General features: G+C 32.9%; 1 long non-coding RNA gene across 14 annotated transcripts; it reads left to right on the forward strand.

The window, feature by feature from the left end:
• Positions 1–333: 333 nt before the first annotated feature.
• On the forward strand, positions 334–24,088 carry LOC129923459 (uncharacterized). 14 transcript variants are annotated; one of them, XR_008775376.1, is made up of 10 exons: positions 334–470; positions 936–1,815; positions 1,923–2,026; positions 2,270–2,463; positions 3,161–3,285; positions 3,765–3,942; positions 19,407–19,445; positions 20,231–20,511; positions 21,537–21,722; positions 21,846–24,088. It is a non-coding gene; the product is annotated as an uncharacterized LOC129923459 (long non-coding RNA). The 14 variants fall into 14 exon arrangements; XR_008775377.1 differs by having other exon boundaries at positions 1,942–2,026; XR_008775382.1 differs by having other exon boundaries at positions 936–1,749.
• Positions 24,089–24,525: the final 437 nt, after the last annotated feature.

Genomic DNA, 24,525 nt, shown 5'->3' on the forward strand with positions numbered 1-24,525 from the left:
ATTTAATTTCATAGTTTCTTTTGGTGTATGTTTATTAAGAACAGGAAAGCTGTGGAACACTGATCTAGCAAGGCATGTATTTTTTTTTTTAATGTTTCAGTTTTATTTTATTTTTTATTATTTTTTGTGCATGCAATTTGAGAATATGTTTTCAATGTTTATATAACATTTAAAGAAAATTTTTTCTGATTTTATAGAACATTTTGTAATTAAAAATATTTTCATAACAATGGTTGATTTCTTGAAGCTTGATGTGCAAGATAGATTTAGGAGTATTATAATTTAAAGTTTAACAGCATCTTGAAATAATGAAATAAAACTTTTTTTGTTGTTAGCAGCCAAAGCTTCAACACAAGTTTCATGTCACATTAAACATGTTCAGAACAAGATTGTGTACAGCCTGTGGGTGAAGTGAAGGAGGACAGTCAACAGATCATGTGTGGTGCCCCGACAGTCCAACAAAAGAACAGGTGAGGGTGTTGTGATGGAAAGTAGTGAAGATAAGATGATTAAGTTTTTTTTTTTTTCCAAAGACATTGCTTCAAATGCTATAATTTATGTAATTTAGACTTAAGTTTCTTTTGATGCTTGATTATTAAAGAATAGGCAGGCAATTGGTATATATAGATATTGAGCAGCACAGTAAGTAATAGTATAGTTTTTTTGACTTTGTACTGCATGCTAATTAAACTTGTTTTTAATATTAACATAACACTTCGTATACTTTTCTGTTATCTTAGTTTTTGGTAACTAGTTTTAAATATATGCATGTTAGAGAAGCCTCTTTACCTTGATGTATTATTTATTGAGATAGGTAAACTCAGGTTTGTTTAGCCTTACTAATTTGGTAATAAAGTCAGTATTTTCAAAACAAACTCTTTCTCTTTGCAGCCATAACATTCTATCCACATTCTCATATTTTATAACATTTTCAGTTCCAAATGCAGTTTACAACCGTGTGATTTAGAAATGGAGCATGAATACAGATTATGAGAACTATGAAATATAAAGCACAAATAATCAGAATTGTAGCAAGCTTGTACCAAATTTTTCTTAAGGCAAGTGGTCCTTTCCAATGTTACATTTAACTACTTTTAATTTAAGTTCTTTTCATGTATGTTAAATAAGAACCAGTTTCTTACTACAGATCTATCAAAGCAAGTATATTTTTTCTATGTATTTGTATATTTTAATTGCATTTTTTCTTTTTGTTGTTGCTTTTTTTGCATGCTAATTTTAAAATGTTTAAATATTTTCCTATCAAAATCTCAAAATACATGTTTTCTGTTATCTCTTAGCCTTATGGTAATTAGTTTCAAATGTATACATAACAATAAAACTTATTTTCTTCACTTTAACATTTAGAGAGCTAGATCGATTGGGGATTATCTCATTATGAAGTTTAGTCAAAATCTCACTTCACTAAGACTTGTATTTGTGTTTATATGCCTGTACACATTTTATTACAACTTTCAGGTTAAGATGCTGAGTAGAGCTTAGTGCTCCTCAGAGGTAGGTAATGAAAAGAACTACAAGTTATAGGGAACAGGAAAAAGCAGTGTAGCAAGCTTATCCAGAAGTTTTTTCAGTCAAGCCTATTTCATTCTTGTGGTTCTCTAGCCATCAAGAATTCTGGACATACTTTCCATTCATCAGTATATGATGTTTCCATATATCATCAGCTTAACAAGCACACATTCTCTGCTGCCAACAGTACCAATTTGTCAACCAAGCAACAAATATTCCTTGGTAATCTGCTATCAGATAACAGTTTTCTCGTTGGCATTTTTATGAATTAAAGCTTTCAAGGCTTAAGTAAGACTTACTTTTTTTTTCTTTGACTGCTAATTCTAAAATAATTTATCATTGCATGTTAAAAATAATAAAGAACTTTTTATACATATTTCTCTACCATTTTTCAGTGTTTTGGTCACGTTTCAGATTTGTTTAGCATAATCCTGTACTACATATTAACAAATGTTTGGTGTGTCTAGTTCATCTCTCTCACTATGAAGATGGCTACACAGTGAGTACAAAGTTTTATTTTCATTCACAACACTAATTTTACTATAGAAAAAAATAATAAAAGCTATAGGTATTTAGTTTGCTAAACAACCTTCTTGTTATAGTGATCAAGTTTATTTGATGCATTACTAAGCCTTGGACAATGCATCATCATAACTAATATAATGTTAAAAGGCACTTATTAGTTTAAAATTTAGGTCAATCAAATAAGATAATGTGATCTAAACTGTTTTCTGGGTACCAGCTATCAGCAATGCACCCCTATGATATACAAGTCTTCATTGCCAAGTCACTCTGCCAAACAGTGTGTACACCTTTCTTGCAGTGGTAGTACTTTACTGTACTTCAATCACTTCAGGAGTCTGGATATGTCAGCCCAAGGCCAAGGAGATCAAGTTTGTGTCCAAGGTTACTTAGGTAATTCTCTAAGAACAATAGGTGAGTTGAATTCTAGTGTACCAGTCAAATATCTTTTAGCAAAATGAAAAAAAATAATTTTGTTATAACATATAAAAAATCTATTATAAAAACACAATGTCTAGAGTTTTAGAGTACTTGTTTCAGACCATCTGATCATAGGTCAGATAGTGTTAAGCTCAACTGTTTCTATGGTCAATGGTTAACCATGGGTTGTTTGGCCAGCAAATTTTCAGATATTGCTCTAGTTTTAGGTTTATAAGATACATTTTCTTCTAAAGGGAATCAATTAGGACCAAAATATAAACTTTTATAAAGTGGTGTACTTAATCACGCAAGAGCTGCTTCACATTTACTGTAAGAATGTTTGAATAGTGCATACATTTTCATAATAACTTACCCTGTGATTTGTAAGGTTGACAATTTATTATATATTTTTGTTTTTAGAAAGTATACTGTATTATATAAAAAGAGCATGCATTGTCCTATAATTCTATACCAAAATGGTAACGTTTTCTGATTACAAACAAAAATGTTATTGAAGTTTAATCATAACAGGGTGGAATTGAAGCATTAACAATTCTGTCAGAATGTGGAAAATAATTACGGAGAAAAATTTATACACATGGGCAAGGCAATTACTGTGTTTCCTTTTTTTTCTTTTAAATATATTATTGCCATTTTTCTTTCAATTTGTAAATTTGCTTCAACATTTCAGGTTTTTTTTTTTAAAGACACACACTACATGTTGCTGATCTGTGGGTTAGTGGCTCAATCATTGTGCACTGATTCTCCACTGATGCCTAGATTGCCATAAGTTTATCTATTGATCTACAGATCAAGGTAATAAATATTTTTCTACTCTATAACCCAAGAGCTTCTTCTTTAGGATACATTGTTTTTACACTATGCGCCTAATTCTGTTGTATGTTTTAGGACCCTAGCAATAGTTTCTTAAACTTTCAGACAATCAGAGCTAGTTTAGAATGAAAGCACAAAACAAAAGCCAGATCTGTATAGTGTTGTTTTTTTTTCTGAAAATGTTTTTAAAGAAAAGTCCAGATATAGCAGCTTATAAGGCCAACTTGGGAAATTAGGTATTTTTAAAACTTGTACTTATACTAAAGATATTTGAAGTATTTTTAAACTAGCTCTGTTTTTCAAGTTTTTTATTTATTTGTTTGCATTAGATTTAAATTTTTTAAATTAATTATTTGAAAAAAATATTTAGTTGCACTATTTTATCAATACTGCATTATATGGTAATGCATTTAGATGTGATATATATCTGTTAAACAGTGAGTTTTTCTCAAATCAAGTAGGGACTAAATGGTCTATTAAACATGAGGTCAAGGAAAAAGGATGAACATTTCAAGGCTGCAGGAGGAACATTAAACATCTCTCTCACTGTGAAAAGATTCTACCGATCTACAAATGATCAACATGTTTTATCTAAAGTTCATCTGCCATTTCTTCAAATGGAGCCATAGTCAGAATAAGGTAAGAAATATTCTTATACTTCACAGCATTTATTTTTTTGTAAAGTGATGATCCTGCATTAGTTGTATGTTGTTTGTGCATGTTACTTTAAATATCCTGCATTAGTTGTATGTTGTATATGTATGCATGGTTCCTGTATTTGTTTTGTATATTATGATGTCAGTAATTACTTCACAAACACATAACAACTTCACACACAACTTGCAAGTTCACCTGTCTAGTTAAAGAAATTTGTATTGTATTTGTTTTAGTAGTGTCTAGTTATGAAAGTAAACTGAATTTTCATTTGTTAAACTTAGTGATATACCATTTTAATTTCAGTTAAAATATGTGGATGTTCCTATTAAATTTTTCAGAAAAACTGAATTGCTCTGAAATAATTCCAACTGTATAAATGTAAATATATTTCAACAAATAATGGAATTGGATTCTTTGTCATTTGGATTAATTCAATAGTAATGTATTCTAAATATGGAATTCAAACACAAAAATGAAAAGTTGTGAATCACCATCAACTTTCACTTTGCCACTTGGAGATTGGGATGATTCAAGTTACTGGAGATTGGGATAATTCAAGTTACTATTGTTGGGAGTTAATGTGAAAAAAAAAATCTACTATTCCATGTGATATGATATACAATTGCATGCAAAAAATCCTAACCCTAACACATTCAATGAACAATCAGTATGAACGTTTCCACCAAAAGAAATGTTGCCGCTCATGATGCATCTATTTATTTGGCTCCAGATATTCAACTGACGCACATTCGCAAAACAAATGTAAAAAAAAAAAAAGATTTAATCCATTACATGTATATAATTGTGCAGGAACATTTGGGATTGTCATTTGTATCACACTCATCTCTCATTCATTGAGACTCTACACTTAATCTGGTGATCAAAATGTGTTTGCAATTCACAGTGAAATCATTCTTTGAGTGCTTAAAAAAGAAATTCATAAGGATGTATAACTGTGTTAGACGTCTTCATTTATATTCCGATGGAAGGTTTGTAACAATAATTAAGTCACACTCAAGGAACATAAGAACCTGTCCATCAAAGGAAATATCGCCGCTCGTGATGCAACGCACACTAATCAACATTTGTACTTGCAGACCAACTAAATAGTTGCGGAGAAAACACATTTAATTGATGACTTTACTATGTTTAGCTTAGGACTTTTCAAAAGCGAAGACTGGACTCTTTAGCCATCTTCGTGTTCATAGGAAGGATTAATGGAGGACTTTTAAAATCGAAGACTGGACTCCTTAGCCATCTTCGTGTTTATAGGAATGATTAATGGAGGAATTTTAAAAGCGAAGACTGGACTCCTTAGCCATCTTCGTGTTCATAGGAATGATTAACGTAGGAATTTTAAAAGTGAAGACTGGGCTCTTTAGCCATCTTCATGTTAAAAGGATGTAGTTGAGGACTTTTTCAAAGAAGATCGGTCTCGGTGGCCATCTTTGTACTTATAGGAAAGGATATTGTATTATGTTTTAAACATGAGGATTTTTAGCTGAGGACTAGATGTATTAATAGTCATCAATTGAATTGTTGATCCAAGACAAAATAGTTGGTTATGTCTGTGTGCATTTGTAGACAACCCAGCAGTGCACATCCTTTTTCTTGTTTTGCTTTTTTCACGTGCTACAATGCCTTGGACAAAGCATCATCATAACTTGGAATGTTTAAAGGCATTATAAAAATATCATAGAAGAATGAGTTTGTGAAATAACCGGTTATTTCAGTTCAGTTGAATAATAGTTGGGACATAATTAGTTGAGTGCAAGCTTTGAGGCTGATTCAACTCACTCGACATTAGTTGAGTGCGAAGTTTGTGAGGCTGCTTCAGCCCTCAAACCGGATGCTTGTAGACCACCTTCAATAGCTTGAACACGACGTCATCAAAAATATTGTTACAGTCAGTTCATCAAAATGAAGTTGTCGGTCGACAAGCTCAAAACAGGAGTCAGCCGAAAATGCAAGCCTGAAACTTTTTATTGGGCTCCAGCTATTCAACTGATGCACGTTTGCAAAACAAATGTTAAAAAAAAAAGGATGAAAATAGAAGCCATCAGATGTATATGATTGTGCAGGAACAGTTGGGATTTGTGTCGTTTGTATCACGCTCATCTCTCATCCACTGAGACATTGTGAAGCGATGTAACCAGTGATGTTTCGAAACATCTCTATTTAATTGTGATGAGGATATCTACAAACGTTTGTGTACAAATATGTGATAATTCGCAGATTTTTCATCTCTGCACTTAATGTGGTGATCAAAATGTATTTGCGATTCCCAGTGAAATCATTCTTTGAGTGCTTAAAAAAGAAATTCATAAGGATGTATAACTGTGTTAGATGTCTTCATTTATATTCCGATGGAAGGTTTGTAACAATAATTAAGTCACACTCAAGGAACATAAGAACCTGTCCATCAAAGGAAATATCGCCGCTCATGATGCAACACACACTAATCAACATTTGTACTTGCAGACCAACTAAATAGTTGCGGAGAAAACACATTTAATTGATGACTTTACTATGTTTAGCTTAGGACTTTTCAAAAGCGAAGACTGGACTCTTTAGCCATCTTCGTGTTCATAGGAAGGATTAATGGAGGACTTTTAAAATCGAAGACTGGACTCCTTAGCCATCTTCGTGTTTATAGGAATGATTAATGGAGGAATTTTAAAAGCGAAGACTGGACTCCTTAGCCATCTTCGTGTTCATAGGAATGATTAACGTAGGAATTTTAAAAGTGAAGACTGGGCTCTTTAGCCATCTTCATGTTAAAAGGATGTAGTTGAGGACTTTTTCAAAGAAGATCGGTCTCGGTGGCCATCTTTGTACTTATAGGAAAGGATATTGTATTATGTTTTAAACATGAGGATTTTTAGCTGAGGACTAGATGTATTAATAGTCATCAATTGAATTGTTGATCCAAGACAAAATAGTTGGTTATGTCTGTGTGCATTTGTAGACAACCCAGCAGTGCACATCCTTTTTCTTGTTTTGCTTTTTTCACGTGCTACAATGCCTTGGACAAAGCATCATCATAACTTGGAATGTTTAAAGGCATTATAAAAATATCATAGAAGAATGAGTTTGTGAAATAACCGGTTATTTCAGTTCAGTTGAATAATAGTTGGGACATAATTAGTTGAGTGCAAGCTTTGAGGCTGATTCAACTCACTCGACATTAGTTGAGTGCGAAGTTTGTGAGGCTGCTTCAGCCCTCAAACCGGATGCTTGTAGACCACCTTCAATAGCTTGAACACGACGTCATCAAAAATATTGTTACAGTCAGTTCATCAAAATGAAGTTGTCGGTCGACAAGCTCAAAACAGGAGTCAGCCGAAAATGCAAGCCTGAAACTTTTTATTGGGCTCCAGCTATTCAACTGATGCACGTTTGCAAAACAAATGTTAAAAAAAAAAGGATGAAAATAGAAGCCATCAGATGTATATGATTGTGCAGGAACAGTTGGGATTTGTGTCGTTTGTATCACGCTCATCTCTCATCCACTGAGACATTGTGAAGCGATGTAACCAGTGATGTTTCGAAACATCTCTATTTAATTGTGATGAGGATATCTACAAACGTTTGTGTACAAATATGTGATAATTCGCAGATTTTTCATCTCTGCACTTAATGTGGTGATCAAAATGTATTTGCGATTCCCAGTGAAATCATTCTTTGAGTGCTTAAAAAAGAAATTCATAAGGATGTATAACTGTGTTAGATGTCTTCATTTATATTCCGATGGAAGGTTTGTAACAATAATTAAGTCACACTCAAGGAACATAAGAACCTGTCCATCAAAGGAAATATCGCCGCTCATGATGCAACACACACTAATCAACATTTGTACTTGCAGACCAACTAAATAGTTGCGGAGAAAACACATTTAATTGATGACTTTACTATGTTTAGCTTAGGACTTTTCAAAAGCGAAGACTGGACTCTTTAGCCATCTTCGTGTTCATAGGAAGGATTAATGGAGGACTTTTAAAATCGAAGACTGGACTCCTTAGCCATCTTCGTGTTTATAGGAATGATTAATGGAGGAATTTTAAAAGCGAAGACTGGACTCCTTAGCCATCTTCGTGTTCATAGGAATGATTAACGTAGGAATTTTAAAAGTGAAGACTGGGCTCTTTAGCCATCTTCATGTTAAAAGGATGTAGTTGAGGACTTTTTCAAAGAAGATCGGTCTCGGTGGCCATCTTTGTACTTATAGGAAAGGATATTGTATTATGTTTTAAACATGAGGATTTTTAGCTGAGGACTAGATGTATTAATAGTCATCAATTGAATTGTTGATCCAAGACAAAATAGTTGGTTATGTCTGTGTGCATTTGTAGACAACCCAGCAGTGCACATCCTTTTTCTTGTTTTGCTTTTTTCACGTGCTACAATGCCTTGGACAAAGCATCATCATAACTTGGAATGTTTAAAGGCATTATAAAAATATCATAGAAGAATGAGTTTGTGAAATAACCGGTTATTTCAGTTCAGTTGAATAATAGTTGGGACATAATTAGTTGAGTGCAAGCTTTGAGGCTGATTCAACTCACTCGACATTAGTTGAGTGCGAAGTTTGTGAGGCTGCTTCAGCCCTCAAACCGGATGCTTGTAGACCACCTTCAATAGCTTGAACACGACGTCATCAAAAATATTGTTACAGTCAGTTCATCAAAATGAAGTTGTCGGTCGACAAGCTCAAAACAGGAGTCAGCCGAAAATGCAAGCCTGAAACTTTTTATTGGGCTCCAGCTATTCAACTGATGCACGTTTGCAAAACAAATGTTAAAAAAAAAAGGATGAAAATAGAAGCCATCAGATGTATATGATTGTGCAGGAACAGTTGGGATTTGTGTCGTTTGTATCACGCTCATCTCTCATCCACTGAGACATTGTGAAGCGATGTAACCAGTGATGTTTCGAAACATCTCTATTTAATTGTGATGAGGATATCTACAAACGTTTGTGTACAAATGTGTGATAATTCACAGATTTTTTCATCTCTGCACTTAATGTGGTGATCAAAATGTATTTGCGATTCCCAGTGAAATCATTCTTTGAGTGCTTAAAAAAGAAATTCATAAGGATGTATAACTGTGTTAGACGACTTCATTTATATTCTGATGGAAGGTTTGTAACAATAATTAAGTCACACTCAAGGAACATAAGAACCTGTCCATCAAAGGAAATATCGCCGCTCGTGATGCAACGCACACTAATCAACATTTGTACTTGCAGACCAACTAAATAGTTGCGGAGAAAACACATTTAATTGATGACTTTACTATGTTTAGCTTAGGACTTTTCAAAAGCGAAGACTGGACTCTTTAGCCATCTTCGTGTTCATAGGAAGGATTAATGGAGGACTTTTAAAATCGAAGACTGGACTCCTTAGCCATCTTCGTGTTTATAGGAATGATTAATGGAGGAATTTTAAAAGCGAAGACTGGACTCCTTAGCCATCTTCGTGTTCATAGGAATGATTAACGTAGGAATTTTAAAAGTGAAGACTGGGCTCTTTAGCCATCTTCATGTTAAAAGGATGTAGTTGAGGACTTTTTCAAAGAAGATCGGTCTCGGTGGCCATCTTTGTACTTATAGGAAAGGATATTGTATTATGTTTTAAACATGAGGATTTTTAGCTGAGGACTAGATGTATTAATAGTCATCAATTGAATTGTTGATCCAAGACAAAATAGTTGGTTATGTCTGTGTGCATTTGTAGACAACCCAGCAGTGCACATCCTTTTTCTTGTTTTGCTTTTTTCACGTGCTACAATGCCTTGGACAAAGCATCATCATAACTTGGAATGTTTAAAGGCATTATAAAAATATCATAGAAGAATGAGTTTGTGAAATAACCGGTTATTTCAGTTCAGTTGAATAATAGTTGGGACATAATTAGTTGAGTGCAAGCTTTGAGGCTGATTCAACTCACTCGACATTAGTTGAGTGCGAAGTTTGTGAGGCTGCTTCAGCCCTCAAACCGGATGCTTGTAGACCACCTTCAATAGCTTGAACACGACGTCATCAAAAATATTGTTACAGTCAGTTCATCAAAATGAAGTTGTCGGTCGACAAGCTCAAAACAGGAGTCAGCCGAAAATGCAAGCCTGAAACTTTTTATTGGGCTCCAGCTATTCAACTGATGCACGTTTGCAAAACAAATGTTAAAAAAAAAAGGATGAAAATAGAAGCCATCAGATGTATATGATTGTGCAGGAACAGTTGGGATTTGTGTCGTTTGTATCACGCTCATCTCTCATCCACTGAGACATTGTGAAGCGATGTAACCAGTGATGTTTCGAAACATCTCTATTTAATTGTGATGAGGATATCTACAAACGTTTGTGTACAAATGTGTGATAATTCGCAGATTTTTCATCTCTGCACTTAATGTGGTGATCAAAATGTATTTGCAATTCCCAGTGAAATCATTCTTTGAGTGCTTAAAAAAGAAATTCATACGGATGTATAACTGTGTTAGACGTCTTCATTTATATTCCAATGGAAGGTTTGTAACAATAATTAAGTCACACACAAGGAACATAAGAACCTGTCCATCAAAGGAAATATCGCCGCTCGTGATGCAACGCACACTAATCAACATTTGTACTTGCAGACCAACTAAATAGTTGCGGAGAAAACACATTTAATTGATGACTTTACTATGTTTAGCTTAGGACTTTTCAAAAGCGAAGACCGGACTCTTTAGCCATCTTCGTGTTCATAGGAAGGATTAATGGAGGACTTTTAAAATCGAAGACTGGACTCCTTAGCCATCTTCGTGTTTATAGGAATGATTAATGGAGGAATTTTAAAAGCGAAGACTGGACTCCTTAGCCATCTTCGTGTTCATAGGAATGATTAACATAGGAATTTTAAGAGTGAAGACTGGGCTCTTTAGCCATCTTCATGTTAAAAGGATGTAGTTGAGGACTTTTTCAAAGAAGATCGGTCTCGGTGGCCATCTTTGTACTTATAGGAAAGGATATTGTATTATGTTTTAAACATGAGGATTTTTAGCTGAGGACTAGATGTATTAATAGTCATCAATTGAATTGTTGATCCAAGACAAAATAGTTGGTTATGTCTGTGTGCATTTGTAGACAACCCAGCAGTGCACATCCTTTTTCTTGTTTTGCTTTTTTCACGTGCTACAATGCCTTGGACAAAGCATCATCATAACTTGGAATGTTTAAAGGCATTATAAAAATATCATAGAAGAATGAGTTTGTGAAATAACCGGTTATTTCAGTTCAGTTGAATAATAGTTGGGACATAATTAGTTGAGTGCAAGCTTTGAGGCTGATTCAACTCACTCGACATTAGTTGAGTGCGAAGTTTGTGAGGCTGATTCAGCCCTCAAACCGGATGCTTGTAGACCACCTTCAATAGATTTAACACGACGCCATCGTAAAAATTCGTTGCAGTCAGTTTATCAAAATGAAGTTGTCGGTCGACAAGCTCAAAACAGGAGTCAGCCGAAAATGCAAGCCTGAAACTTTTTATTGGGCTCCAGCTATTCAACTGATGCACGTTTGCAAAACAAATGTTAAAAAAAAAAAAGGATGAAAATAGAAGCCTTCAGATGTATATGATTGTGTAGGAACAGTTGGGATTTGTGTCGTTTGTATCACGCTCATCTCTCATCCACTGAGACATTGTGAAGCGATGTAACCAGTGATGTTTCGAAACATCTCTATTTAATTGTGATGAGGATAATTACAAACGTTTGTGTACAAATGTGTGATAATTCGCAGATTTTTCATCTCTGCACTTAATGTGGTGATCAAAATGTATTTGCAATTCCCAGTGAAATCATTCTTTGAGTGCTTAAAAAAGAAATTCATAAGGATGTATAACTGTGTTAGACGTCTTCATTTATATTCCGATGGAAGGTTTGTAACAATAATTAAGTCACACTCAAGGAACATAAGAACCTGTCCATCAAAGGAAATATCGCCGCTCGTGATGCAACGCACACTAATCAACATTTGCACTTGCAATTAAGTAGTTGTGGAGAAACACATTTAATTGATAAATTTACTGTCATTAGCTTAGGACTTTTCCTTTGTGGGTGGTGAGGTTTTTCCTATCTGAGCTTGAGTTATTGCCATAAATGAGATAAGTGAAATTAATGTTTTAGTTTTTTTGTTACTATAAATAACTGACATTTTTCTTGATGTAAAGACATGCTCCAATGTGATTCCCTTTTTTGTAATTCATCTAATTTTCTTTGTAAAATTTCTGTATCTTGAGTTGTTTTTATTGTTTTATATATTATTCAATTGTCTGGAAACAATCTGACTTTTGTTCCTGAACTTATGCAATTTGATAAATTATTTATGTACATTAAAAAAAGTACTAAACCTAAGACTGAACCACATTTCCATCGACATGAATATTGATCATATAATTGACTTTTTTTTTTTAATAATTATAAAGTTCCATTTCATATTTTTTTTTTATAATTATAAAGTTCCATTTCAGATCTTTTAATTTTTCCAGTAATCCAACCACACAAAAACTTAATCTTCTATCAGCCTTCTCATGTTTCAGTGTTAACTTTTTATGTTCCTTTGTCTTCTTCATTGCTTATCTGAATTAGCTCTTGCTACTTTAGAAGTAAAATAACTGTTTTCTCTTACTTTATTTACAAATTCAAATTCATTCTTTAATAACATATAGCCTCCAATTAACTTTTAAAAAAATATTGTTAAAGGACTCTTTGGATTGCATCCAATTATCAATTCAAATGGAGAGTAGCCAGGAGTAGTTCTATCATCAATTCAGTAGTTATCATTGCCTTTGTAAGTGACCTCTAGCGTTCTCACTCTGAAGCCGCATGCAACCATGTGCTCTCTTCTGTGTCTTATAAATAGAGAGACTTCTTTTGGTCTGACAGTTATGCTGGGCAGGGCATGTATTCCATATGGGTGATGAACGTATGTCAAAAGCAGTCTTTTTTGGTGAGGTGAAAGATGAACATGGTAACAGTGAATATTTCCAATAATCAGGGGACAAACATTTTTCATCAGTGATTCTTTCTGTTATCCATGGGCAGTCAATAAATGCTATTGGACATGATATCTTGTTGTTTTGCCAGCATAATTTTCTTACTGTTACCCATCATATTTTCTTAGTTTTACCTGTCATATTATCTTAGTTATACCTGTCATAGTATCTTGTTTTAACATGTTTATCATTAATGACTGTGGTATATTTCACTAGTACACCATTAACATATGCTGGAAAAAATTCCAGTTTTACTTCAATATTATATACTGTAGGTTGGAACTTCATTTGTATTAACATTATTGCTTTGTTACCTATTCTGATTTCCAATTCCTTATCTATTTTGGTACATTATATTTTTGGAGAATTAGATTCTTGTCTTTAATGTTGATAATATATTTCTCTTTGGTGATCTAGATTCCAATAATATTGCTTTTAACAGGATGCATTTCTTTCTTTGTTCTCTCTATTAATGAGTTAATAACACTCAAAGTCTTGCCTCTAAGTTTACATATGAATATATTAGAACAAGTATCTTCATTGTAATTGCAAGTTTTACAGATAGTCTGAAAATAACTTCGGTATTTCATCAGTTTCTTTAAGGTCCCTCATTTTTTGCCTATAAATATTCTCTTTATGCTCACGCTTGGTAGTTTCTGTTTTGTCTCCCTTGTTTTGAATTGCAGCTTTTATTTTTCTTTTTTTTTTTTTTTTTTAAATTTCTGATTCTTTGTCTGGTTTTGCTTCCTTTTAATTTCTTTCAGCATCTAGTTGCATTTCTCTCTTCTCTTTGTGCTTTGTAAATATTCTCTATATGTTCACGCTTGGTAGTTTCTGTTTTGTCTCCCTTGTTTGGAATTGCAGCTTTTATTTTTCAGTTTTTTTGTTTTTTTTTAATTTCTGATTCTTTGTCTGGTTTTGCTTCCTTTTAATTTCTTTCAGCATCTAGTTGCATTTCTCTCTTGTTTTTTTTTTTTTAAATTTCTGATTCTTTGTCTGGTTTTGCTTCCTTTTAATTTCTTTCAGCATCTAGTTGCATTTCTCTCTTCTCTTTGTGCATTTCTCTCTTCTCTTTGTGCTCTCGCCAACTCTTTAAAATATCAACTTGATTTTCTTTCCTTTCCATTTATGTCAAAACATCTTTCTTTTCTTCATCTTTAAGACCAAACAATTCAGCAACTTTCTTTACTTCAGTATATCCATCCATGTATCTATAAATACTTATCAAATGTACCAATGCATTCTGTACTTTTTTTATAGATAATAATGATATCTAATATCTTTTATAGTTTACAATCACTGACAATATTATCAAGCCAATACTATTGTGATTAACATAACACACTAAATTGTCAACAATCTAATAATCAATGTCATAATCAATTATTATGTCTTTACAATATATTATTTTGTCATATAGAAAGAGAAAACAAAATTAATAAAATATTATAATGTAAAAAAAAAATGTAACAAAGTTTATACCAAAATGTTACAATTATATAAATGATGATATGATGACTCAGTGCACTGAGAACTTTGATTAAATTGAGGAAGATTCGAGCAACACATTGACCTCACTCTCTTACCCTAAAGCACATCCTGTTCCAAAAGCATGATTTGGTCTATATATAAAAACAAACAAGCACAGCAGGAAAAAGACAGAAAATTTTCAAGAAATACTACATATACTTACAAATATAAATAAAAATGACTTAAAGACCCCAAGAAATTGTGCACAATATTAATACAATGTAAACATTAAAATTAACAATAGTCTAAACACAAAAATCTACAGTGTTAAATCTGCGACCTCTAAAACCTTATGTTCTGATCATATATATATTTTTTTACACATTGAAAAAAGACAAAATTTAACAAGGACACAATATCAGTGATACCAAATTTTGACAAGAACAATACTGTCAACAGCTTTCTAAATATAGAACATATAAATTAAAAATCAAAATCAAAATTATCAGTAATATATTTCAATACTGATTATCTTCCTGTAATGTCATTGAATACTAGCACTGATATAGCTCATCACTTTGAAGAGTGCTTCTTAATCTTTTCACTGTCCAACTTCAATAGAATGTATATATAAATATATATACTGTTACTTGAGTTATATAATATATATCAGCACAAAATTACTGCATGTGTCCAAATTTACAATTATGTCCAACTTCAATACAATATATATACTTGTACTGCACAAAATTACTATTATTTGATGAGATATATAATATACACAAATGTACTGTCTGCCTGTGTCAAAATTTACAATTACAGTTCAACTTCAATGCAATATATATACTTGTACTGCACAAAATTACTGACTATTACTTGATGAGATATATAATATACATTGGCATAAAAATATTGTCTGCCTGTGTCAAAATTTACAATCACTGTCCAACTTCAATATACTATTTACTAATTTATTGTTGGTGCAACTGAAGTGTCTGGTCAATTTTTGGGGCACCTTTTTCATTTTTCAACTGTCTAGGAGTGTTTACATACTATTTACTAATGAGATATATAATATACACAAATGTAGTGTCTGCCTGGGTAAAATTTTACAATTACAGTTCAACTTCAATGCAATATATATACTTGTACTGCACAAAATTACTGACTATTACTTGATGAGATAAATAATATACATTGGCATAAAATTATTGACTTCATCTGTCTACGAGTGTTTACATACTATTTACTAATGAGATATATAATATACACAAATGTACTGTCTGCCTGGGTTAAATTTTACAATTACAGTTCAACTTCAATGCAATATATATACTTGTACTGCACAAAATTACTGACTATTACTTGATGAGATATATAATATACATTGGCATAAAAATATTGTCTGCCTGTGTCAAAATTTACAATTACAGTTCAACTTCAATGCAATATATATACTTGTACTGCACAAAATTACTGACTATTACTTGATGAGATATATAATATACATTGGCATAAAATTATTGACTTCATCTGTCTACGAGTGTTTACATACTATTTACTAATGAGATATATAATATACACAAATGTACTGTCTGCCTGTGTCAAAATTTACAATTACAGTTCAACTTCAATGCAATATATATACTTGTACTGCACAAAATTACTGACTGTTACTTGATGAGATATATAATATACATTGGCATAAAATTATTGACTTCATCTGTCTACGAGTGTTTACATACTATTTACTAATGAGATATATAATATACACAAATGTACTGTCTGCCTGTGTCAAAATTTACAATTACAGTTCAACTTCAATGCAATATATATACTTGTACTGCACAAAATTACTGACTGTTACTTGATGAGATATATAATATACATTGGCATAAAATTATTGACTTCATCTGTCTACGAGTGTTTACATACTATTTACTAATGAGATATATAATATACACAAATGTACTGTCTGCCTGGGTTAAATTTTACAATTACAGTTCAACTTCAATGCAATATATATACTTGTACTGCACAAAATTACTGACTATTACTTGAGATATATAATATACATTGGCATAAAAATATTGTCTGCCTGTGTCAAAATTTACAATCACTGTCCAACTTCAATATACTATTTACTAATTAATTGTTGGTGCACCTGAAGTGTCTGGTTGATTTTTTGGGGCACTTTTTCATCCTTCAACTGTCTACGAGTGTTTACATACTATTTACTAATGAGATATATAATATACACAAATGTACTGTCTGCCTGTGTCAAAATTTACAATTACAGTTCAACTTCAATGCAATATATATACTTGTACTGCACAAAATTACTGACTGTTACTTGATGAGATATATAATATACATTGGCATAAAATTATTGACTTCATCTGTCTACGAGTGTTTACATACTATTTACTAATGAGATATATAATATACACAAATGTACTGTCTGCCTGGGTTAAATTTTACAATTACAGTTCAACTTCAATGCAATATATATACTTGTACTGCACAAAATTACTGACTATTACTTGATGAGATATATAATATACATTGGCATAAAAATATTGTCTGCCTGTGTCAAAATTTACAATCACTGTCCAACTTCAATATACTATTTACTAATTAATTGTTGGTGCAACTAAGTGTCTGGTTGATTTTTTGGGGCATTTTTCATCCTTCAACTGTCTACGAGTGTTTACATACTATTTACTAATGAGATATATAATATACACAAATGTACTGTCTGCCTGTGTCAAAATTTACAATTACAGTTCAACTTCAATGCAATATATATACTTGTACTGCACAAAATTACTGACTATTACTTGATGAGATATATAATATACATTGGCATAAAATTATTGACTTCATCTGTCTACGAGTGTTTACATACTATTTACTAATGAGATATATAATATACACAAATGTACTGTCTGCCTGTGTCAAAATTTACAATTACAGTTCAACTTCAATGCAATATATATACTTGTACTGCACAAAATTACTGACTGTTACTTGATGAGATATATAATATACATTGGCATAAAATTATTGACTTCATCTGTCTACGAGTGTTTACATACTATTTACTAATGAGATATATAATATACACAAATGTACTGTCTGCCTGGGTTAAATTTTACAATTACAGTTCAACTTCAATGCAATATATATACTTGTACTGCACAAAATTACTGACTATTACTTGATGAGATATATAATATACATTGGCATAAAAATATTGTCTGCCTGTGTCAAAATTTACAATCACTGTCCAACTTCAATATACTATTTACTAATTAATTGTTGGTGCAACTGAAGTGTCTGGTCAATTTTTATGGCACCTTTTTCATCCTTCAACTGTCTACCAGTGTTTGATTTGTGATAGGGTAAAGCAATTGTGAATATGTAATATTTAAAATAGATTTTTATTAATTTATGTAAATTTTTACTATTTTCACCATCTGAGGTGTGAATGAATCTTGTTTTTAATGACCCAACCGTATAAAACTTAGCTCTTGAGCTATGAAGGGGGAATAACCCTTGAGGGATTATGGGCATGACATAGCCTTAATTGTGCTGATGTGCCAAAAAAACAAAATATCAATACCTTCCAACTGTTGGGCACCTATATGGTCATCAATTGTTGGAATACTTCATCCCTCATACCAACTGTTGGGCACCTCAAGTGTGTCCTGTCAGTTATTGGGGCACCACAAGTGTCCTAACGACTGTTTGGGCACCTCAAATATCCTTTTAACTCTAGAGGCACCTTAGGTATTGTATCTATTGTTGAAGCACTTCAAATGTCCTATCATTTGTTGGGGCATCTCATTTATCCTAACAACTGTTGGGCACTTCAATATTCTTATTTTTGGGCACTCCAAGTGTTCTATCAATTGTTTGGGCATTCCAAATGTCCTATCAATTGTTAGGCACCTCATCGATCATACCAACTGTTGTCCACCTCAAGTCTGTCCAATCAGCTGTTGGGGCACCACAAGTTTTTCAACACCTTTTTAGGCACCTCAAATGTCCTTATAACTGTTGGGGCACCTCAATATCCTATCAATTGGTAGGGCACCTCAAGCATCCTATCAATTGGTAGAGCACCTCTAGTGTCCTATCAATTTGTAGGGCACCTCTTGTCCTATTGTTTGGTAGGGCACCTTTTTAGGCACCTCAAATGTCCTTATAACTGTTGGGGCACCTCAATATCCTATCAGTTGGTAAGGCACCTCTTCTTTCCTACCAACTGTTAGGTCACCACAAGTCTCCTATTAACTGTTGGGGTACCTAAAGTATCCTATCATGGGGCATCTCATTCATCCTAACAACTCAATGGTCTTATTGTTGGGGCACTCTGTCTTATCAATTGTTGGGCACCTCATCCATCATACCAACTGTTGTTCACCTCATGTGTGTCCTATCAGTTGTTGGGGCACCACAAGTGTCCTAACTACTGCTTGTCTTTTTAACTTATGTGGCACCTCAAGTGTCCTATTAACTGTTGGGGCACATCAAGTATTCATTCAACTCTCTCTCTCTCTTTATATTATACTATATTATATTATGTTAGTTTTGTTTACCGTTATAAATAAATAAATATATATGATTATGGTTATTATATATTATACATAATCTGCAGTGTTTTTACAAATGTGTAGTCCTGTTTATTACTCCCAGAAACACTTTTTTTTTCAGTGTCATTAGCAACATATGAATTTATATATTTGAAATGTTTAATCACACTTCTTTTTACTGAAGTTTAATTTTTTGTTAACAGATATCAAGCTACAAAATTAAATTCCAATTTTTTAGGTTCTCGACTATATCTGGAATTTATATCTATGTATTAAGTTTTGTTACCTTGAACTCTCAAGTTTTTGTTACACAACTTTATATTTCAGATTCTTTTTGTTCTTCCTTAGGTTCAAATGTATCAGTTGTTTTTGTTGACAGATATCAAGGTACAGAAATAAGAATCTAATTTAGAGTTTTTTAAAGCTTGATTAGTCATAATATGTGCACTATTATTTCCAATATGTGCCAGAGTGTCTGCTAAATGTAACTAGTATGATTAAAAACATGGTCATTGCAAAGTCTAACATATGGACTAGTAGGATGCTTGTGGCTTGATTCAGTGAAAGAATGTTGGACTAGCAGAAGTGTTATGGAGTGGGTGTGTGTGTGTTTTTATGGTGACTGTGGAAAGAGGTTAGCGATTGGATGTGAATGATGCAAAAGTGGCATTGTCGTCACTTGGTCTTAGGGGGGACGACTCCAGAATGTAAGACTGAAAGGTTGTGTTATTGTAGTGAGTTAGATTGTAAGAAATTTTATTACTTAAGTCTCTACTACATTTATTTCATGTGATCACAAGTATTATAAATGTTATATTTAGTTTCGTTCACTAGGAAGTTGTTCAAGTTCTTATTAGCTAAGATATATTATGCCTTCAACAGTTTAGTTGCCTACCAGCAGTTTGGTGCTACAAGTCAACAACAGTCAGACTAAATTAAATAAAGCCATGTCTATTTCTACATGATTTTGTTGCTACTAACCTGGTGTTACTAACAACTAACTTGAAAAGGGAGAGGGGAATTATCATCTTATTCATGCTCTAACTCTTCAAATTCTATAGAATTGCAGAGAACTGACATGAAATAAAACATTAACAAAATGTGTATTATAATTGTCACTTTTCCTCTACTTAGCATTTTTTTGTCTCCTAGATTTTCATATTTTGTTGAAGTCATTTCAGTTCTCAATTATTTTGTGCACCAAGTTACAAGAAAAAAATTAAGCAAGAGAGGTCACTACACTAAGACTTTGTCTTCTCATAAGAATGGATGGCTGCCTGGTCATGTGATATGTGTGCTGGACTGTGTGTGGTCATCTTGATGCTCATATCTTGCCTGATGACATTTATTCTGCTGGACATTTGGTCAAGGAAGTAGATTCTCTTCAGCTCTCAAGAAACATTCAAAACATGTCAAACATTTGACAAGAATATCAAACAAGTGCAGTGTACATGTAAGTAATGTTGAAACATTATCTGATCTCATTTATGCATTCTTGAGGACGATCTGCAGCCACTAAACCAGTTACATCAGATCTGGATAAAGTGGTCGCCTCCTCTTCATTAAGGCTAGAACAGAAAGATTTTATTATTCTTTTACTCTACTTTCTGTCAGTGTGTTTCATAGTCATTTGTCACATCACTGAGAAACTTAGTTCATTAAGCACTGGCTGTATAAGACTGAGTGTTTATATTTTTTGTGTGTGAATGTTGTTCCTGTTTGCATCTATATTGTCATTGTTTAGTGGTAATCCTAAGGATAATTGTAATCAAACTGAATTTTCATTTGTTTGGATCTTATCTCGTGGGAATTTTAAACTTGATAATTTGCTCTTTGCTTACATTTTGATTTTTAAGTACATTATAAAAGAAATACAATACATAAGGATAGAAAAAGGAGAGCAAACAATATAGAGATTGGCTGAAGCAATATAAAGAAAGTGAGATCAAATACAAGAATATATAAAAAGAATAAACCTAGAGAATTTGAAACAGTCTAGACAGTCTCTGTAGCTATTTGGAAAGATTGCTATTGCCAACTAAACAAAACAAATTAGTTTGGACTACAAGCAAAAGAACTTAAAAAGTTGTGATTTTATTTTCTAGAAAAGCACAAACTTTATAGCAGAATTTTCACTCTAAATATTAAAGCTTTCTGTATTCTGTACATTAGATACACTAAATAGCTAGTTATTTATAGTTTTTTGGCATAATTGAAAATCTTCAATAAATTCCTTAGAATTTAAAGGCTTAATAAAACTTAAAATTTGTTTTCACTTAATTTGGGTAGTTATTCTTTGCTGCTGTAGTAGGTGTCTTGAGTGTATTTTTTTTCTTTAAAGTTTATTCATAAAATACTAAGTTAAAACATAAAGTCAAAGCTGCATCATCAGAATAGTTTTATTGAACATGAAAAGAAAAGCAATAGAATTAATTTTTTTCCCTTTTCAAGGCAAAAGTTTTTCTTATTCTTATTTAGACCAACATGATGAAGATGTAGACCAACATGATGAAGATGTAGACCAACATGATGAAGATGTAGACCGACATGATGAAGATGTAGGCCGACATGATGAAGATGTAGACTGACATGATGAAGATGTAGACTGACATGAAGATGAAATGTAAACCAAAATATTGATTAAGAGATGTATGGAATAAAAAGGTAAGAAAAGCTATGTATATCAATTAATATTTTTTTTATACTAAACCCCTAAGTAAAGCTTTGCCAAGTTTTGTGTTTCACTGACTATGAAAATGTTTTGATTGATTTTTGTTCTCTTTACAGTGAACATCTTGAGAGGGAAAACAATTCCTAGAGGCAAAGACACAGACACAGTAGATACATAAGAGATTGTTTCCTTTTCTACCATCATTTAGAGCCTTTTTTGTGAGGGAACCTGCATCTGAAAGAAATGAACATTTCCCTAATGCTACTTCAAATTCAGATCTCCTCCCAACCTCAGGCTGAGTACCCGTGGTCACCTACTTTGTTACATTACCATAGCACTACAGACAGTGGAAAACAAATTATATGAAGGAATGCAACCACCATCAGATATTGTTGTCTTTACAGACTCCCAATCTACTCTGCAAGCACTTAACAGCAGCACCTCAAACAGCCCAAGAGAATTGACAACACTCATTGTGATAATCCACCAGATGATATCAAAATTAAATATCAATATTACACTACAGTGGATCCCTGGACACATTGGCATCATGGGAATGAAAAGGCAGATAAGCTATCAAAGGCAGGTTCATCTATGGAACAACCAGATAGACCTGTTAACTACCTCACCCTAAGGTCAATGTTAGTCAACAATCATAAAGAGGAGTGGCTCAACCAATGGGCATCAGGAAACACAGGCAGAGCCATGTACAAAGAAATTACTGCACCTAACAAACTGGACAGTATTAACTTCCTCCCCTGCAAAGAACAATCTACAATTTTCCAACTAAGAACAGGACACACTCCACTATTAAATTACCACCTGAACAAAATAAACTCCACACAACTCCTCCTTTGCAGACACTGCGCCCACCCCTTTGAAACCGTAAACCATATCCTCTTTGAATGCTCCTCCCTAATCCACCTTAGGCAGACCCTACTTCCACTACAGCCCAACATAACCAACACCCTGTACGGCAGTGCTGAACAACTGAAGAAAACAGCACACTTTTTTTCCTTGGCACAGTCTGCAAAAGAGCTTACAGCTCAGCAGCAATAAAGCTGGCTAGAAGAAGAAGAAAAAGAGGTTACATTACAAGAAGTGGTCGCAAAGTCAGAAAACCTAACAGATGACAATGAGTAGAACAATCATTTCTGATACAGGTACAAGTACTCAAGTGATGTACTTTGTAAGAACTAATTAGGTGGAATCACCATAATTGATTTCTATCTTGTTCTATATATAGGTATATCTTGACAATCAGTCCAGTCATTGTTCATTCTTTTTTAATATTCCTTTTGTTCCCTCAATCATCTTGTTGTTTCAGTTAATGTTTTTATCTTTTTGTTTTTGGAGGAGGGAGGGGCTGTGGTATATTATTATTATTATTGAAGTCGCTACATTATGCTTTTAATTCAATTTATCATCTCCCCTTCTTTTGTGTGCTATCATATTAATGTTCATTAGTGTCACATCCGTGCACAATTTGTTCTATGCTTTTTATAGTGTAAATAGTGACTTGACATTATTTAGATAAATTATATGTTATATTATATTTAAACTAAAACTGTTAGCATTTTCTATGATGTTATTAATATGAATGTGTTTGTGTGTTGCTATGAATGCATTTTAAGTTTTAGTCTGAAATCATAAATAAGAAATTGTTTCATAAACAAAGATTATATTAATATTTAATATTGTCAGACTTCACTATAGCATTGAGTTCATCCCCATAGTCTATTTAAAACTTTCAAATACTAATTCACTTTGTCTTATCTAATGGTGATCATGGGGGTATCCGTTATCCATAGTCTCTGGTTAGGGCTAGGATGTAATCTCTATTTCTGATGGAACACATGTAAAACCAAGAAAACAAACAGTAGACCTAGACTTTATTAACAGGTCATGCAAGCATTTTTTTATAATTGTGAACTGATGCTCTCAGAGCTATTTTTATGTATTTTTATTTTTGCTACTTTTGTAGACTAGTGCTAAGCTGTATGCTTATACTTCCGCCTATTATTATATGGGTTAGGGCGATGCTGTTTCCTGTACTGTTGACCAGAGTGTGTCAGTTTTAATTATTCTGTACTTGGAACTGCCTTTAAGTTTCAGAATTTATTTTTTTTTCTATTTGTAAAGCTACTTTATATATATAGTTATATATTATGGTACATTATTTTTCTAATTGAAACAACTGTCAAAATAATTGGCAGTTTGTTTTTTTAAAGTTTGTTTTAAAATGATGGCCACTTCTAATGTTTATGTACTAGATCTTTTCCTAATTTTTTTGTTTTTTTTATCTGCAGTGTTTTGTAACTGCTGCTTTGCTCATTTGAATTAAAGTATCATTTTGTTATTTCTTCTCTTTCTTGATTTCTTTGGTCACAGACTGAGGTGCACAGATACAACCCACCCAGTTGACCTTCTGGCAACTGTAACTTCTTGTTAGTGCAGGCTAGACATGACCTTGGGCCCTGCCATGCTAACATAATACTAATATTCTCTTGAATCATTCCAGACAGCATTGAGACCACCCCTGTCCCTAACAATACATAATTACCTTGCTTTAGTTGTAGAATGAAAGTTGAGCAAACAGTGAAAAGCTTCTATATAATTCACTTGGAGGTGAGGTGACTGAGCGGTGAAATACTTGGCTTCCAAACATGGGTCCAGGGTTTGAAGACTGGGATTTTTAATTTTAGGACTATTAGGCACCTTTGAGTACACCTGGTTCTAATGGGTTCCTGGCATTTGTTAGGGAAAGGTAAAGACAGTTGGTCATAGTGCAGACCA

The sequence above is a fragment of the Biomphalaria glabrata genome, chromosome 16, assembly GCF_947242115.1.
Source record: "Biomphalaria glabrata chromosome 16, xgBioGlab47.1, whole genome shotgun sequence".
In the NCBI taxonomy this organism is placed as follows: domain Eukaryota; kingdom Metazoa; phylum Mollusca; class Gastropoda; family Planorbidae; genus Biomphalaria; species Biomphalaria glabrata.